We start from the raw sequence: 17,566 nt of genomic DNA on the forward strand, positions 1-17,566 counted from the left end.
GCCAACGCCCTTCTGTCCCTTCTCTAGCAGGTGGCACACTCCCCCTCTTCCGCTTCTTTGTCGGTGCCTTCACACCGGTAGATGGCCCAGAGACAGCAGGGGTCCGGCTGGATGAACGGTGCTGGGGGCTCCCAGTCGGAATCAGTGCCACTGTGAATCAACATTTTCAGTTAGAATAGTTTCACATATGAGCCCTGTATCAACAGGTATAATAAACATATGCATTTTTATTTATATATATATAGAGAGAGAGAGAACAGGGAACAAAACAAACACTGGTTTCAAATCATATCTGTGGCCATGCTAACATAATATATGGCCAAAGTAGAGTACACATGCTACATGCTATACAAACGTATCCTCACTCACAATGAATAGCCCACGTGTACGTTACACATTTCATAAAATGTGCATATATTGCAACTAAAACGTAAAAACAATCACAAATAACATTTTATATTACAAACAACGGCATTAGCATGACAAAAACGTACCAATCCAAAACGATATCCTCTCCTTCCAAGAAATATGCCTCAGTTTCAGAATCAAATGAATCCGCACCAACCTAATCTTCCTCGGATAACATTTCTGTATCGGTATCACAATCAATTTCCTCTAAAATTGTCTCTACATTGCTATATCTAGTCTTGGATTTAGCTTTCCCAGACTTATTCGCCATGATGTTCGATGAAAATACAGCTGAAGATGCACGTTGCCGAAATACCGCTGTGCGTAATCACTTTCAGTCCTTCCTCGTTGAAATGCGAATTGAAAAGGCTGCTATTGCGCAAAGGTTAACCGTTCGAGTTAGTCTCCAAACAAATTACCATTTGATAGCCAATGAACAGAGGTAAATGGCACGATCTACCCAGCTAGATTTCAAGACGATGAGTGGTCATTGGGTTAAAATACAGTCAATCAAAGAGACAGTGGTCATCTGATTGGTGCGCAAATGAGGTCGTTACTCGTTGTCTTCCAAGCGTTTTTTTCGGATCAATACGTCCCGCAAAATGACCCATCAAGTTTGGTTGTGTTACAAACAACAGTTGATTGCAAGGAAACCAAACATGACTGGATAAAGTTACGTTTAGGGTGTGGATTTAGATCCGATGTTTAGCCGAAAATTTAATGACATGAAATTCAACGACATAAGCGTTCACAAAATGTTTCGTGTTAGGCTATAAAAAATGGATTTAACCGAACAAAGACCATTCAGTGTGTACCAATGAGCCTTGGGATTGCAAACAGAGAAAGATTTTCACAGGTAAACAATTTCTTTCAACGCAATCTGTGATAATGTTATGCTTGTGCTGGTTGAAAAGTATTTTTTTATGGAGCGCTGAGCTCAGATAATCGCATCCTATTCTTTCGCAGTAAATAATTTTTTTAATCTGACAACGCAGTTAGATTAGCAAGATTCTAGGCTTTTGAAGCATGTGAGACACTTTTATTTTCAGGAATGTTTAATATGACTATTTGTGGCGATCACCGTATGTTGTCTATTTTCAAACCCGGATCCGGGATCGGTACTAAGTAGAGGTTATCACAACCCCCAGGTACTTAGAAACACTTACATCCGTGGACTCATGGAAGAGGAAGGAGGCTGAAACGCTGGTCACCCACATCCGCATGCGCACGGTCCTCGTTCCACCTCACCAGTCCATCCAACAGGAATGCCTGGAAATGCATTGCATTTGCCCTGGTACCTGAGAGAACAATGCATGATTAGGGTGGGAGAGCTGTTGCTGTTAACATTAAACATTAAGCATTACTTTAAGCTCCACAATAACAATTACCTGGGATGAACCGGTTGAGGTGGAGGTGGAATGACTCCAAGGATGTGGAGCCCCGTGCGCAGCAATAAACAGCTGTACACCGGGTGGGTCCTGTATGCAGTGGAGGTGGCGCCTCTGCTCTTTCCAGATTGCCTGGATGCGGACGGAGTCCAGCAACGGGATGCCCAGGGTGTCGACCCCCTTCTCGCTGTTGAAGGTCTCGAGGAGGTCAAGGAGAAGAACTTCGGTCGCCGCAGCTCCACACGTACGACGCCGACAGTGAAGTGCAATCTCCTTCCTGCCGATCAGCCTCGAAACCTCCACCTCGGTGAGGCCGACCATCCCGTGCCTCCTCTCCAGCGCAGACCTCTTGGCCTCCAGCAGTCGGCGGACATCGCCTGCATCCCACTCAAAGATGCAGGCTGACAGCTGCCGCATGAAGGGACCGTAGAGCTGGTGGCTCTCAGTGGTGACACCTGCCGCGAACCGCCGCATCAGGTGCCAGATGTCCAGCCGAACCACCAGCTGGTCCCACTCATTGTACATGGCAGCTGTCTTTGATCCACCGAAGCTGGAGCAGCAGTCTCGGTCCACGTACATGAGCTGGGGGGGCGCCACCCGGCGAGCCGGTACCGCTCCATGAGACCAGCCGCCATGGGGAGCAGGCCCTCGCCCTCACCGGCAGTGAGGAGACTGACGAGGACCTGCCCATGCTCGTTACCGACGTTGGTAACCCAGGCGGCCGTGTCTGCAGCGGTACCCGCGAGCTTTTTAGTCACCTGGAGACAGACACGCAAAGACAGAAAGGTTAAGACATTATTGAAATATAGATATACAAAATCAGACACGACTTATCTTCACATTTTTAAGTGAAAACTCACCTTCTTGGTAGAGTCCATCTTTAAGATGGACCCAAAGATGGAGGTGACCCTGGCCTTCACCTCATCCAGCCGCGACAGCACGTCATGGCTGTAGACTGTCAGCAGCCAGACGGGTGAGGGCACCGGGGGCATCTCCGGTAGATCAGTGAACTGCCGCCCAGTGCCCAAGGCCAGAAACTGCTCGCACTCCCCGAGGTACTGTATACCGCTCCGCATCCAGGACTCGCTGTGACTTTCACACAGCTTGCTGTAGGTCTGTGACGCACTGTTCCCCAAAGTGCGCGACCTCAGCATCCTCACAACCCGCAGGTCACAGGACAGCCCAGAGAGAGAGATAAAGCATATGAATGACACGCATTCATTTGACTTTATTACTAACTAACTAAATCTTGTGATCTTACTTGTATGTCAATATTGCTGGAAACTGGCAGCGATGACGAACGTCCAGCTGACTGACAAGGTCCCGTGACCACCCCGCGACCTTCTTCTTACACCGACTGCATTGCAGGTACTCAGTGGCCATGAGATACCAGCGGTCGATGTCCAAGACCCTCCGGATGGTCTTGTAGAGCCCAGCCTTGCATAGGGTGCCTCTGCACCCAGACTGGGGGCATGCCAGCTTGTATGCCCATATACGTACGGGCATCCAAAGTAACAGCTGACATGCGAAGAAGGGGATGCGGGTGGCTGATTGTAGATCGGCCGCGGTTGGGGTGGTGAGTGTCGACCTCCCAATGCTGTTCCTTGTGAACAGCGTGCGGCCGATCCACCGCTACTGCTCCTTGGTGAGAGATCAACGCCAACTCTCTGGAAGCAGCAGCTGGGGGAGAGAGTGATGGAGGCGGGGGAGAAGGGATGATAATGTTTCAGAGAAACGGACAGGGAGAGAGTATCCAGGAGACAAAACAACTGTGTCCAATTTGGCCAATTGTGTTTACTATCTTAACAATATGGAGTAATTACAGTTGATGAATTTACCTCAGCACTTTCTGAGGAGGGCCTTGGAGGCAGGAAGGACTGCCGGGGCAAATCCTCCTCTTCGCTCTGCCCCAATGGGGCCAGGACCGGGTTAGGAACCGGGGCTTGGTCAGTTGGAGTCAGAGGCCGAGGGAGTGATGGGGGGACCTGTAGGGCTACGGCTTTTGCAGTGACACAGAAATAAATAGGTTAAATTAATGAATGAATAAATAAATAAATGCTTGCATGAATGGACAGACATATTACAAATGTAGATAACGGTGATTAAGTTAATAGCACATTTCAACATGCCCAGATGAATATCAATCAGTGATAGGATGTAACAAAACAATGAAATGAAAGTAGGGATTTAAATGGAAAAAGGAAAGTAATGATTACGTGACATACAGGATGACAGCTACAGTGGCAAGATACGTTATTTAATAGTTCATACATGATGTGACTCTCCTCTAAACCCAGATGACTCTTACCAATACATTTCCTTGGGCTGATGATAGGAAAAATATTCAAAACACTTTAATATGTCAGCAAACTTTGACTGAATACTTATCAAATGTCCTTTGTCAATTAATAGTGACGTAAAAAACATACGTGTGTCTGTCAGCAGCTGCTTTGACCAGCTCTGCGTCCGATAGATCTGTCGGTGGCAGTGCTGGTCGAGGGAAAGACACCCCTATATCACGTGGAGAGAGAAAAGATTGTGAGCTACACAGCTTATCCAAAAAGTTAATATTATCTTACATGTGTAACTAGACACTCGCCTTGAACTGCAGGTTGAGAACCAATGAGTTTCTTCATCTTCACCTGCAGTTCACCTGGGGTGAGAGAGCGCCTTGACAGGAACGCAGAGATCGCAGGACCAAGAGACCTTTGAAAACAAAACATAGCAAATATGTCATCATTTCCAACTGTGTGGAACAAGTAGAATTATATTTTCCTTTAAGATGATATGTAACACTTACGTAGCCGCACTTGGGCCGGGTGTTACTGGCGGGGGTGGTGCTGGCTGAGGCGGGCTGGGCCACAGCAGCTACCCCTTCCTGGTCTCTGCGCTGAATGTAGCCAATCAAGGCGGCCATCGCACTCCCAGGATAATGGGGTGTCTGCGTCCTCAAGCTCCTGACATATCTGTGAGATACAGTAGAGAGAACGTTTCAGATGTAAAATGCTGCATAAAACACACTGACATGAACATAGAAAACACAAAAGATACGTGCCCATTACCTTATCCTGTCTGCACCCGTAGCCTCATACAGGTCCTGCAGCGTGTCCCACTTGTACTTCCCGATGCCAACAAGGGCCTTGCCCTCCTGGCCTGAAATCAGTACGGGAACCAATTAACTTTCAGAGTAAAAGAGTTACATCTTACATACAATGAGGAGAATTAAACAAACTCACCTGGCTGGGAGGACAGGACTTTAGCTTCCTCGTGCGCCCGGTTGAACCTGACCATCTCAGCGAAGGCCGGATAGGCGCACGAGTAGCGAGTCAAGGCGTCCTTGTTGGCCCATCAGGGGATGCTGGGAAACGCTGCACTCTCGCTCTCTCTCCTTCTGATGCACTGTTACCACGTACACCATGTAGCCCACGTTGTTCTCCATCATCCACTTGAAGGTCTGACCCCGGTACTTGCCGAACTGAACCGTGCACCGGCTCAGGACGACCATCTCTGCACCGGGGTCACCTCCCTCGGAGACGACGCGGGCTCGAGCCTCTGCCTCCACTTCCTCCCACTTATTAGTCCTCACAGGAGGGCCCTGAGCACCAGAAGCAGGGGCGCCGTCAGCGGCCACTTTAACTGCCTGGGGTGTGGCCCTGAGGACCAACTCCTGTGAGGGTGTTAACCGGAACCTAGGATTTTCCATTTTATTGGCAAGAAAAAAACTATTATCATGAGTGAGGAGTGCAGTGACAAGTGACAGCATAACCGTATTAGGTACATATAAAGGAACTCACGTTTGCTTGATAGGTCTGCTAGGTTCAGCAGTGTGGTGGGGGGTGCCGGGTCAGGGTTAACTTCTTCTGGCTGCAAGCCCGAGTTCGGTACACTTATGACAACAGCCAACTCAAGTGCAGGGCGCGTGAAATTCAAAATATATTTTTTAGAAATATTTAACTTTCACACATTAACAAGTCCAATACAGCATTTGAAAGATAAACATCTTGTGAATCCAGCCAACATGTCCGATTTTTAAAATGTTTTACAGCGAAAACACCACGTATATTTATGTTAGCTCACCACCAAATACAGAAAGGGACAGACATTTTTCACAGCACAGGTAGCATGCACAAAACCAACCTAACTAACCAAGAACCAACCAAACTAACCAAGAAACAACTTCATAAGATGACAGTCTTATAACATGTTATTCAATAAATCTGTTTTGTTCGAAAAATTTGCATATTTGAGCTATAAATCAGTTTTACATTGCAGCTACCATCACAGCTACCGTCAGAAATGGCACAGAAGCAGCCAGAGTAATTACAGACACCAACGTCAAATACCTAAATAAATAAATCATAAAACATTTCTGAAAAATACATGGTGTACAGCAAATGAAAGACAGGCATCTTGTGATTCCAGCCAATATTTCCGATTTCTTAAGTGTTTAACAGCGAAAACACAATATAGCATTATATTAGCTTACCACAATAGCCAGAAACACAAGCCATTCCCCAGCAGCAAAAGTTAGCGATCGTAACAAACCAGCAAAAGATATATAATTTTTGACTAACCTTGATAAGCTTCATCAGATGACAGTCCTATAACATCAGGTTATACATACACTTATGTTTTGTTCGAAAATGTGCATATTTAGAGCTGAAATCAGTGGTTATACCTTGTGCTAACGTAGCTACTTTTTCTGACACTCACATATTCTGACCAAATAACTATTCATAAACATAACTAAAAAATACATGTTGTATAGGAAATGATAGATACACTAGTTCTTAATGCAATCGGCGTGTTAGAATTCTAAAAAATAACTTCATTACGATATGCAGTTTACGTTATGGCGAGAGCGTGCCCAAAACCTGGCCGCAAACTACTAGTTCACATGTACGACAGATATATGAAATAACATCATAAAATGGGTCCTACTTTTGATGATTTCCATCAGAATGTTGTACAAGGGGTCCTTTGTCCAGAACAATCGTGGTTTGGATTTAGAATGTCCTCTTCTCCAGTCAATTAGCACGGAAAGCTAGCAAAGTGGCGCGAAGCTCTCCTTCCTGAACATACGTAGACAAAGCAACACGGCTAACGTCCCGAAAAAATTTCAATAATCTAATAAAACTATATTGAAAAAACATACTTTACGATGATATTGTCACATGTATCAAATCAAATCAAAGCCGGAGATATTAGTCGTCTATAATGACAGCTGTACAGAAGGCAAAACCAGGTCCCTTCACGCGCTCTCCAGAAAACAGGAAACTGGTGACACGTCATACAAAGAGCTTTTATTCGACCCCAGATCAAGTTATACACTCCATTTCTTCTCTCACTGCCTGTCGACATCTAGTGGAAGACGTATGAAGTGCATGTATACTGATATATATCAAGGACATTTATAGGCAGGCCCTAGAACAGAGCATCAATTTCAGATTTTCCACTTCCTATCAGGAAGTTTGCTGCAAAATGAGTTCTGTTTTACTCACAGATATAATTCAAACGGTTTTAGAAACTAGAGTGTTTTCTATCCAATAGTAATAATAATATGCATATTGTATGAGCAAGAATTGAGTACGAGGCCGTTTGAAATGGGCACCTTTTATCCGGCTACTCAATACTGCCCCTGCAGCCCAAACAGGTTAATAACTTATATGCAGTTAAATTCAGTTTAGTTAAATTCATAGAAAGACACGTTTGCCCCAGGTTGTCACATATCATACAATGCATCCAACTACATACACTTCAAATGCATGCCATCAAAAAACGAAGGAAAATAGACATTTAAGTAGTATACAATTCCAACTTTGAGATGATAGAAATTTTAGCTAAGGTTTTATAGGGTTGTCAGCGGTCAAATAAACTTTTGAGATTTTGTAAACCTAGTTTAAAGTAGTTAGCGATCTAAACACGTTGTTAAATTACACAGCTTGGGTAGCCCCTGTAGTCAAACAATTCGGTTGACTAGACGTGATACTCGTCGATTATTTTCATTTCTTTGCAAACTAAGCACACTTCCCTCATATATTCACCGGGTATCATCAATTTCTGTCAGAAAAATATTTTAGATCATCAATCTGTCAAAAATATTTTATTGCCAATGCTAACAGCATGCTGCACACTATTACTATAGCTACAGTAGCTAGCGATCTACGAACGTTGTTAAATTACACAATATGGGTAGCCCCTGTAGTCAAACAAGTCGGTTGACTAGACGTGTTATTGTCATATTTCATCACATTTATAGTCGTCAACGTTAAATTTGTTGCAAATTAAGCAAAATTACCTCAGATACTCACCGAGTAGCATCACCCTTCAATGAAGATCCTGGGTGATTGTATTAGGGGGCCCCTGGGGTATCCACAGGGCACTTTGAGCATCTTAATAAGACTGTACATTACCCCAAAAATTGCTCAAAAATACCTGTCAAGGCCCAGTGTGCCTATTGTCAAAACACGTGAAATAGGCACACTGGGCCTTTAAGAAAGTCAAAACAGAGGAGGAGTGGCTACACAGTAGGAGTGGCTACAGGTGTATATTAAGTAGCCATGTTCTTCCCAAAAAACAATAATAAATGATCCATTTTTACTACAACAGGATAGTTTTAGGCTCTCAAGCTCTACTTTATTTATCAACCAAGAAAACAGAAAACAAATCTTTAATTTAACTATTTACATATTAAACATAACTATTAAACATATTACACAACTAACTTAACATTTTTCTTAGATATTACAGAACTATTTACGACGACCCTCCAACTCCTTCCTTCGCCTCCATGCTGTGGTCCTTGGCACCCGAGGCCCTCTCTTCTCCTCCAACCACTCGACAGCAGTTTTACCTCCCCCTGCTGCCTCACAGAAGTGCTCTCCCCTGTACTGGCTGTGGCCAAATTCTTTTCTTTTAGGCTTGCCACATATCTTGCAGGGGAAAGCAACAGGAAACCTCCTCTTCGTCACAGGTCCATGACCAGCCTGTGCACTTCTCCTCCTCAAACCTGTGTACATGGTCAAGGGCAGGCCTTTTGTGAGGGTGGAAGCAACTCTAGCAATAGGGGGTTTGCTTGTTGGTGGGCGCCGCTTATCTTTCCTCCTGACCCCCTTGTTGATTCTAGATGGAGCTGGCTTCAGCTTCTTGTCTACAGAGGAAACACAGGTAGTCGCTTATTCTAACACATTACACAAAGGGAAATTGCTATAGTCAAACACACAAATGTGAATTTAAGAGAACTCACCTTTGGGGGGGTGTCTGTTCAGAACTGGGGGCCAACGTGGACGGCTGAATTTCAAGTTTGGGGGAGGAGAGGAGGGACCTTGTCTACAGAAGGACAAAAGGGCATTAGTGTCTTAATGAACACACCACACAATATATTGCTATATTTAAACATGATTGTTATTTGAACGAACGCATTCATTTTTGGGGTAATTTATTGTTTTGCTTTTCATTAACTGAAGTTGTATTGATTGGTTATTGTTTGGTTTGTTTAAGATGAACAAAATATATGGAATAAAAAATATTTAGATTTAAAAAAAAAAAAAAATAAATAAATAAAGAACTCACCTTTGGGGAACCGCCTGTTCAGAACTGGAGGCCACCACGGACGGCAAAATTTCAGGTTTGGAGGTCCGTGTAGTTCCCAGCACGCCGCTGGGCTCTTTCCCTCGGCTGCCTTTTTATTCTTTTCAACTCCTGGTGGGCCTTTTGTGCGTTCCTCCTCCTCTTCCTCCGATCCATTTTCAAAAGATGTTGTTGGAAAGCACGCATTCTTGTCCCAGGCAAGGTGTTGAGCTGCCTTATCCAGCCCATGTAGCTGTGAGAATTAGAATTAGCAGATACACTGAAAAGGCTGGATAAATAATCATGTTAAAACAAGTTACCTTCTTTGTTTACGGTCTGTAGAGTTATGGACTGCATCGATAATATTCCCAAAGCCTGGCCTATTGAAAAATGTATCCATCTTGACTAATAGATCTGGGCAAACTGAGACTCTCCCTGAGACTATCCCAAACTTCAACAAGTAAAGGTGTGCAGCAACCAATCAGAGATTAGTGGGCGTCACATGGGGGATGGGCGGGTTTGACTCCCTGCTGTCACCTGTAGTATCTGCTGGTCATCTCAAATCTCTGAGTAGAACTTGACTGTATTATTGTTTTTTTGTGTGTTACAACTCTGTAAATAGTGTGTTTATTGACTACGAAAATGATGACAGATTTACTTGTCTTTTTATTTGTTGAACTTTAAAGAGTATGACAATAAATCAAAATGAATTTAAGGGAGAAAAAGTGCTTGCATTCAATTATTATTTATTTCACAGGGAATGTCACATGTGAAACAACCCAGCATAATGTCCCCTACACCTACTGCACAAGTTAAGATGATTTGAAATGAGCTAAATTTACAAGAGATTAACCTGTTTGGGCTGCAACCCTTGTTCTCAATTTCCGCCTGAAGACATACCCTAATCTAACTGCCTGTAGCTCAGCTCCAGAAGCAAGGATATGTATATTCTTGGTATCATTTGAAAGGAAACATTCTGAAGTTTGTGGAAATGTTAATTGAATGTAGGAGAATATAACACAATAGATCTCGTAGAAGAAAATACAAGGAAATAAACATACGTTTTTGTTTTTTATTGTTGTAGCATCATCTTTCACATGTACTGGAATAGCCAAACAGTTAGATAGGATGCTGGGGACAATTTAGATGGACAACACAAGAGGGCAACTGTAGTTGTGCAAAGTTTTAGACTGATAACTTCAGGAATGGGTGAGCTACATGACATTTAGCATAAAGTCACCCAGGTGTCCCACACAAGTTGCCCAAATGTGCCCAAGTGGCCGAATTGGTGAAATGACCTATAATTATATACAACAGTGCAAATAACTATATACAACATATCAAAAAGTAATTCTAAACACACAAAAAATATATACAAATGTTCAAAAAATATTAGAAAATTATATATAAAGAAAAACAGGGGTAGAGCCTTTAGAAGTCCTCTACACAATATTTCTCTGCCTGTGCCATGTCCCATAGCAGTCTCTTTCTGAGGTAAAGCAGAGACAAACTGAACACGTGGTGCAGATGATGGGGGACTTCATGTGACACAGAACACAACGACGCCTCCATGCTGTGGCCTTTTGTCCATGAGGCACAGTCATGCCTGCAGTAATGAACTGTGGCATATGAACACCACTGGGGGCAGAGGTAGAGGGGGCAGAGCGTGATGCAGTGGGCTTTGTGCAATAGGCAGCAAGCTCCTTGATGAGCAGCTCCCTGAAGGCTAGCTGTGTGATGGGGGGCTGTCCACAGCTCTTCGCCATTTCCTTCTGCAGGATGAAGGAATTCACCACAGCAATGTCAATGAAGTGGTAAAACAATGTTTTGTACCACTTCTTGGTTTTATGAAGGACGTTGTAGTACCCTATCAGTGCGTCTGATAGGTCTACACCTCCCATGCTCTGGTTGTAGTCCTTGATGGCTGCAGGAATGGGGACATTTTTGTTGTTCCATGCACCCATGGCGTCTTTTACACGCCTACTGACATGGTCGCCATTGAATGACTTGTGAATAGTGGAACACATCACCACTTCTCGAGTGTCCATCCACTTCACAAACAGCAGGCCATCTTCACGGATCCATCGCATGGTACCCTGCTCAGCCCACTTAGGCATGTCATTTACCTTTGTCTTTGGAAAGCCCACTCTGTTGGTCCGAATAGTGCCACAAGCCCACACCTCCCGCTTCCTCAGGTCTGCAAACAGGGTAGGGCTTGTGTAAAAGTTGTCCACAAAGAGTTTGTAGCCCTTCCCCAGCAGTTGGAAATCCAATAATGCCATCACCGAGTCATAGCTAAGTCCCTTACCAGTCGCACAAGTGTTCTTCCCCTCATAGACAAAAAAATTGCATGTGTATGCACACACAGAATCAGCCAAAACAAACAGCTTGTAACCCCACTTAGTTGGCTTGTTACGCATGTATTGTTTTAGGCCAATTCTGGCCTTTGAGGCTACCATCCTTTCATCTATGGACAAGTTCTGTGCGGGCTGAAAATGTGTCTTGCAAGCCTCAACCATGCTGTGGTAGAGAGGTTTGACTTTGCAGAGCCTGTCAAACCGTGCGGTGCCTCTCCTCCTGTCATTCTCCTCATCAACTTCTGGATCACTGATGTGCAGCGCCCGTGAGATATTTAAAAACCTGGTAGAGGACATGACAGTGGGGGGGAAAGGCAGTTGATAGAGTTCGGATGTTTTCCAGTAATCCTTTAGGGTTTTGAACTTCACCAGCCCCATGTAAATTACCAGTGAAAGGTAGCAGAAAATGTCTGACATGGAAATGGGCTTCCATGCCTGTTTCTTTCCTGCTTGCTTCCGAGCCCCATACTTGTTCGTATTACAAACAAGGGAATCAACAACTGCCGGGGTGAAAAACAGTTGGAAAAGTTGCATCGGGCTATACTTCGAAGTCATATCCAGTTGGGGTCCCGGTTGCCGTTTAGGTCGGAAAATTGGAGCACGAGGCTCCACATCTTCCTCCAGCACAGAGTGCCATTGCCCCTCTACCTCTCTACCAGCAGGTTACATACTTCCCTTCCTCCGCTTCTTTGGTACCCTCTTCCCACCTCTAGATGGCCGGGCGGGGGTAGGTGTGGAGCCAGAGACAGCAGGAGTCCGGCTGGATGAACCCGCTTCATCGGGGGATGGGCACCTTGGCACCGGAGGCTCCCAGTCGGAGCCGCTATCACTGTGAAAGAAAACATAAAACAATTATTTGTATTGTATGAGCCTTTTATCATCACATGAAATAAACAGATATGTATTGTATAGAATACTTCACTATGGTGAAGTGCTGTTCCATTCAACTGCGGCCATTGTTTTGGGCCTGCCCTCCTCCCAACAGCACCCAATTGCTATTTCATAAGGAAATGGAGAGGAGTAGCCATGTGTTTTCTGTTGTATTCCATACTATATATATATATATATATATACATCCATATATACATACATACATACATCACATACATATACACACACACCCAAACAAACAGACACACACGTGGCTTATGTGCCCATGTGTGTCTCTTTTATTCCAGTTGAATAAAAAATGGAAAATATATATATATATATATGCATACATACATACACTAAGTATAGCCAATGTGTACTTTACCCATTTCATTGCAAATTGCAAAAAAAAAAAAAAACGTTTTTTTTTTTTGTTGCAAAAAATAACGAAATAATTAATAATATTTATATTTCAAACAACGGCATTAGCACTCACCGGTCGAGAATTGCGTCCTGTCCTTGCAGAAATAGCTCCTGATGTTGGAATCATAACTGTTCACTCATTGATTCTTCAAAAAAATATTCCGTGTCACTTTCTCTATCAAGTTCATCAAGAATCTGGTGCAAATCTGTAGATTTAGATTTAGATTTAACTTTCCCAGATTTGTTGGCCATGATGCTTACAATGAAATCTTACAAATAACACTGCAAAAACTACTTTCAAAACAATTCCGTGCGTAATAACATGTGGTGCATCTATGATGGAGGTCTATGGCGAAACAACGCATGTTGCGCATGCCTTCACGAACAAAGACTGGTGGTCCAACACATAACATCACATACTGGCATTTAGCTCTACTCATTGGCTATCGATCCAGCTAGATTTCAAGAAGATCTGTGGTCATTGGGAAGAAATACAGTCAATCAACGACGCTTCGCCAGTATTACAGGTGCGCAAACATGTCATTCATTGTTGTCGTCAAATCAGCTCACTTCGGTCAATACTCACCGCAAAAGAAACAGTTACGTCTGACTGGGTTGCAAACATCCAGAGGATTACAATGAAACCAACCATGACTAGATAAATGACTGTTTACTGTATGTAATTGCTTCGAATGTGTCGTAAAAAGTTGATAGAGATGGGAATCGCGAGGCAAACGTTATCCTAAATGTTTCGTTTTAGGCTACAAAAATGGATTTTATCAAAGAAAACGGCACTTTGTTTGATCACTGGGACCCTCGGGAAGAGAAATAAGAGCAAGATATCAGAATGTAAGTCATAATTTTACCTTCAGAAGTGAATTTGTCAAACGTGTCATGGCGGAAAATGGTTGTTGTTGTTGATCGCTCTTCTCAAACAAAAGCATGGCATTTGTTCTCTGTAATAGCTATTTTCAATCGGAAAACGTAGTTTGATTACCAAGATTCTAATCTTTTGAAGCATGTAAGACACTTGCATTTTGAAGAATGTTTCATGTTACGACGTTGTATATAAGTTAGTCATTATGAAATTTCACCGGATACTGTACTGGTGTCGGGCTTGCAGCCATAAGAAGTTTTAACATTGAATGTCTTAAAAAATAAATAAACAACAAAGAACATCTACAAAAACTACTTAACAATTGACACACCTACTGTACAAGTTAAGATGATTTTAAATGAGCTAAATGTACAAGAGATTAACAATGAATGTTTTAAAAAATAAATAAACAACAAAGAACATCTACAAAAACTACTTTACAATTGACACACCAGTCAGTCAGAGTTTACTGGCCTTTGCTAGCACCATGCTGGGTCCTCATGAGTGCCAGCCACTCCTCCACAGTTTGGCCGCCAGAGGAATCGGCACAGAATCTCACAGAACCATACATACTGTGTCCATACTCTGCAGTTTTCGGCTTGCCACATTTCGAGCACTTATAGCCTTCGTATGGCTTGTGCGCTCTGACTTTAATGCCAGACTCCAGCTTCTTCTTCCTTCTCCATTCAGTGGTCCTGGAGACCTTGGGTCCACCAGCAGGAGGAGGGGGAAGAGGAGTGGAGGTCGAGTGCAGGTCTTGGGAGACTGGCGTTATAGGGAGGGAGGTGGTAGGCAGACTGGGTGGCGGTAGAGGTGGCAGTGGCTGACAAGTGGCTGCTCTGCCACGCTGTGTAGCCTGCCCCGTTCTGTCCTCTGGCAGCTGGTAGGTGCTGCTGGTTGATGGGGCTGACAGCGGTGAAGTGCTCCAGACTGCAGTGTGGAAGGGGCCTGACTCCTCCCTCTCTGCAGTCATGCTGTCCCGGTTCTGGTGCAGGGCCACTCTCTCCATAGAGGATATCCATTTGTTGTACCTGTGTGAAAAACGTGAAATATGTTTACTGTTATCAGGAACACTGTCAACCAGTGAACTACACATAAAATATACCAAAATATATTTTTTAAACTTTCCACTGTGTCAAGGTCAGCTTGTTGACCTGGAACAGTTGCAGCCTTGTGTGGGTATTGAGGTTTGGGCTGCCCAGCACCATGGTCCTGATTCTCCTGTAGTTCCCCAGGATAGCAGCCCACCTGTTGACCCGGTTACCAAGAACCGTCTTGCCAGCAGGGTGTTTGTGGCACAGCTCCACAAAAATGGCCTCCACTGTCCTGCTGGTGTTGGGCCACTGAGCAGGTCCAGAGTCTTGGCCAAGCAGGGAGCTGAAGGTAGATTAAGTTAACAAAAGGAAACATCACATTAATGAGAAATACACTCATGTCTTTATGTGTGTACTGAGTTTAGAACAATGTGCAATACGTACCGCTTCATACTCTCTTCCCCCGTCACGGTTGAGCTCTTTGAATTGTTGAATCTCCCCTGCAGGACTCGGTCCCGGAACCTCTCGGGGTAGGAGACTGCCGCATTGTCTCTCTCCGGAAGATTTCCCCAGAGAGCCATGATCTCCTCTATTTGCCTATTAGAGATCCATGGCCCCTCCAGCAGCCTCAGCAGACTCTTGGCCAGGAGGACCACGTGCTGGTATCCACTAACCCCATCAGGTCCTATGTACTCCTGGAAATTAGAAGAGTTGTGGGGAAGGGTTGGATTAATAGTCAGATTAATAGGTATGAATGGAAAGAAACTTGAGAGTGAGCTGTTTAGGATGTGGATAGGCACTTACGTCATCCTCTGGGTCCTGACTGGCAGCTGGTGCAGTGTCCATCTCCTCCATAGTGTCATCAGGGGGTGTGACGACAGGTACCTGGGATGGGTTGGGTTGAGTGGGCGGTGGAGCGGCCTTCCTGAGTGGAGGGACTGGTGGGAGATGGTCATCGAGGTCGGGCAAGGACATGGTGGGGTCATCCTCCTCCTCAAGCTCTCTCAGGTCATCCTCCTCTCCCTCTCCCCCCTCAAATAGATCAGGTGTCCCGTCTGGGACATCCGGGTCCTTACCGAGGTTGGACTCCAACCTCTGGTCACCATGGGTCTGGGAGAAGAGATACTCGACCCCAATGAGTTCCCCTTAAACAGAGAGACAAAAAAAAAGAGAGTTGTAAATAAACAGAACATGTTTTAGTGTGTGTGTATAATTGTATTATTTAGAAATACATACCAGTGTACTTTGCAGGCCTTGTGTGATCCTTCACAAGACTGCGGCCCAGGAGCTTCTGGCTCAGCTCATTGATGGCGTGCTGGGCTACACCATCATAGCAGTGCAGGGTCTGCTTCTGTCCCCCCCCCTCCGCTGCAGCTTCTGCACGGTCCTCATTCCACCGAACCAACCCTTCAAGGAGGTAGGCCTGAAAGTGCTCGGCAGACGCACTTGTTCCTATAAATGACGACAACAACAATAAATAATAACTCCTCACATGCACACAGTTAACACACAACATGACGTAACAACATGATCCAGTTTTACATTTAACATACCAGGAATGAAGCGGTTGAGGTGGAGGTGGAAAGACTCCAGGGAGGTGGACTCACGGGCGCAACGCAACACAGGCAGGATGACCCCTCCCTTGGTCACGTCCTTGCCCTTGGTGTAGATGCTGACACCAGGGGGGTCCTGAATACAGACCAGGTGTCGTCTCTGGGTCTGCCAGATGGCCTGCATTCGGTCACGGTCCAGGAGCCGGACACCCAGGGTGTCTGTGGCATCAATGAAGGTCTCCAGGAGATCCCCGATGAGACGCTCGGTCTCCTCCGCCCCGCGCGTGCGGCGACGACGACGACAGTGCCGAGCCATCTCCTTCAGGCTGATCCTCTTCAACACCTGTGCGTCACTGAGCCCCGTGATGTGGCTCTCCTTGAGCTCACCTCGCTTGGCCTCCAGCAGGCGCTCCACATCCTCTGCACACCACACCAACATGCAGGAGGAGAGCCGCCGCAAAAAGAGAGCATACAGAGGATGGCTCTCTGTTGTCACTCCCCCAGCAAAGCGACGGATGAGGTGCCCCACATCCAGCCGGACGATGAGTTCATCCCACTGGCTGAACATGGCTGCCGTCTTCCCCTTTCCCATCAGGGCGCAGCAGTCCCGGTTGACATAGAGCAGCTTGGGAGGTGCCACTCCAGCTCTACTGTAGCGCTGCTGGAGGCCAGCTGCCATGTCGAGCAGGCCCTCTCCTTCGCTGTCAGTGAGGACCGCAATGAGCACCTGGGCGTACCCATTGCCCACATTTGTGGCCCACGCTGCTGTCCCGTGTGCTGCCCCAGCTAGTTTCTTGGTCACCTGAGGGGAGTCAAAAAAACACAGACAGACAAGACAGACAAACACAGTCATGTCAGTGAGTGAAAACAAAGTTTCACAATACATTTATTCATAAAATAGGTCATAATAAATTATTATTCATTTGATTGTCTCTAACTAACTAGTATTATTTCTGGTCAAAACATCTTGAATCACCTTCTTGGTTGAATCCATCTTCAGGATGGACCCAAAGATGGAGGTGACTCTGGCCTTGAAGTCCTCCAGCTGGAACAGAACGTCGTAGCCGTGGACAGTCAGCAGCCACTG

This window comes from Salvelinus namaycush, chromosome 39, assembly GCF_016432855.1.
Source record: "Salvelinus namaycush isolate Seneca chromosome 39, SaNama_1.0, whole genome shotgun sequence".
Classification (NCBI taxonomy): domain Eukaryota; kingdom Metazoa; phylum Chordata; class Actinopteri; order Salmoniformes; family Salmonidae; genus Salvelinus; species Salvelinus namaycush.